This window comes from Propithecus coquereli, unplaced genomic scaffold (assembly GCF_000956105.1).
Source record: "Propithecus coquereli isolate 6110/MARCELLA unplaced genomic scaffold, Pcoq_1.0 Scaffold349, whole genome shotgun sequence".
In the NCBI taxonomy this organism is placed as follows: domain Eukaryota; kingdom Metazoa; phylum Chordata; class Mammalia; order Primates; family Indriidae; genus Propithecus; species Propithecus coquereli.
In genome coordinates this window covers 1,139,078-1,141,127 of record NW_012149163.1, presented here as the reverse complement: position 1 = coordinate 1,141,127, position 2,050 = coordinate 1,139,078, and positions in this window count along the sequence as shown.

The window sequence follows — 2,050 nt, the reverse complement described above, 5'->3', positions numbered from 1 at the left end:
AAAAAAAAAAAAATGTCATCAAGGGTGGACTCAGTCCTCCAAATGAATGTTTGCTCCCCCGGGTACACTAGGAGCTTGCACAACCAAACTCCAGCGCAGAGCTGGAGACGGGCCCATGACGGAAGCCCGGCAAGAGAGGGTGCGAGCGAGGGCTCTCCTTCCAGTGCCGCGGGTCGCTGCCCATCCCCGACCACGTGCTGCCAATTAAGCCACACTCAGAAGGACTTGGTGATTAGTTGATGCAGGGGCCACTCAGAGACCCCATCTGAAGTTATTTCATACTCGCAAAATATGCAGAGTCTAAGCCAAGTGCCACCAGTCATCACCCTCGGCCACCTAGTCACACCCTCTGGGTGCACAGCAGCCTGTACTCTCGCTCTCGGTGAGAGCGGGCGCCCGGCACGGTCGCTGGGCTTCCTCGGCGTTTACAATCCGGGACGCCTGGAGCCCAGCCGCAAGCCCAAGAGGCCTGAACCACAAGGAAACACAAGATAAAGATTAAACAAAAAGTACCGTGTCGTGCAAGTCTCCACTGAGGGAGACAAAAGTGACTTTTCCTGAAATCTGTGGCTCGGGAGATTTGTAAGTTTAAAGAAACAAGATGAAGAGGATTTTGCCTGCAGAACTGCGAGGCAGTGAGAGTTTCACTGCCCTAGGGGTCTGTGATTTCTCTGCCTACAGGAAGGCCAAGAGACTACCTCCTCCAACAGCAGCTAAGGCAAGAGCAGAACCAACACGACACGACTGACGCCCCAGCACAGTCTCCAAAAAAAAAAAAAAAAGGAGGACTCTGAAATCGGAAGAGCGTAGCTACGTGATGATTTAAAAATTATAACACACATCCCAGCACTACAAAAGCTGAGCAGTGGCCACAGAGAAGAGGCACAGAGCACAATACTGACGCAAGAAAGAACAGTGGCCACTGGCATGTATTTCCTACCAGGATTTTTACCCTGGATTTTGCTTTTTACGTGGGTGTGATAATGATCATGTACACGCGAATGTGTGTCCAACTCTTTGCATATACTATAACCGACGATTTTTGGATCCAGTTGGCTGTACTATTTTAAAACATTAGAAGCATTAGAACCATTTAGAACCATCAGAAGCATTTAGAACATAAGACGCATTAAAAACCACCTTGGTCAATAGTAACCTCCCAGTTATAAATCGTCTGTAATGGATGGAGACCCTAAAACAATAACCGAGGGGGGAAAATCGTTGTAGTAATGATCCAGCTCGCTTTTCATAACTTTAGGTATGCAATTTCTTCCCCTAACCTCTTATTTTGCAGTATTCCAAAGCATAGTTATTTTCATAAACACTGGCTTACGCCTTGGCACAAAGCGTCGATTACGCGGCAGGCCAGCAGCGGCCTCCAGGAAGCTCAGCACGTTCACTCGGAATGTTCGCTAGCTACGCCGGGACCAAGACCTTGGCCGCAGGTAGGCAGAGGGCTACAGCCGGGCTTCCGAATCAAGAGCAAAACGAGCAGTGGGTGCCTTTGCTTTGAGGCAAGTTATTCTCTTAATCAAGGCCAGGAGAGAGAAGCCCCTGATCAAATGAGCTTGGAAGAATAAATAAAGTGGGAGCAAGGGTCTTGCTAACTTCCTGAAAACGAGGTGTCTGTTTCTCTTTGAAGCTCTGCTGCATTCTGCAATAGAAGGAACAGGGGAAAGGAGGCTGCTAAATGACCCTCATTTTCATTACTGTCCCCTTTATGCTGTTCTTTTGCCCCATGTCCTGGTAAATATCGTTAACTCCAGGAAGATAAGGGCTGCCTCTTCTGCCTGCAGCACCCACACAGAAGGCAGGCAAGCTGGTCGAGGTAAGAGCACATTTTCAGGCGAGGGCTAACGTGTAGCAGGTACACAGTTCTGGCTGAGGCTGGGAATGGTGAGGCCGATGCTTGCTGCCTGCCCTGTCAGCACGTCCTACGAGAGAAGAGAGGGCAAGTCTGCCAGAGGATGCCAGCTTGTTTTCAGTAATAGTTAGTTATGGTTACTTGGCCTCTTTTATCCAAAACTCAGATCTCCAGCTTCCAGTGAAC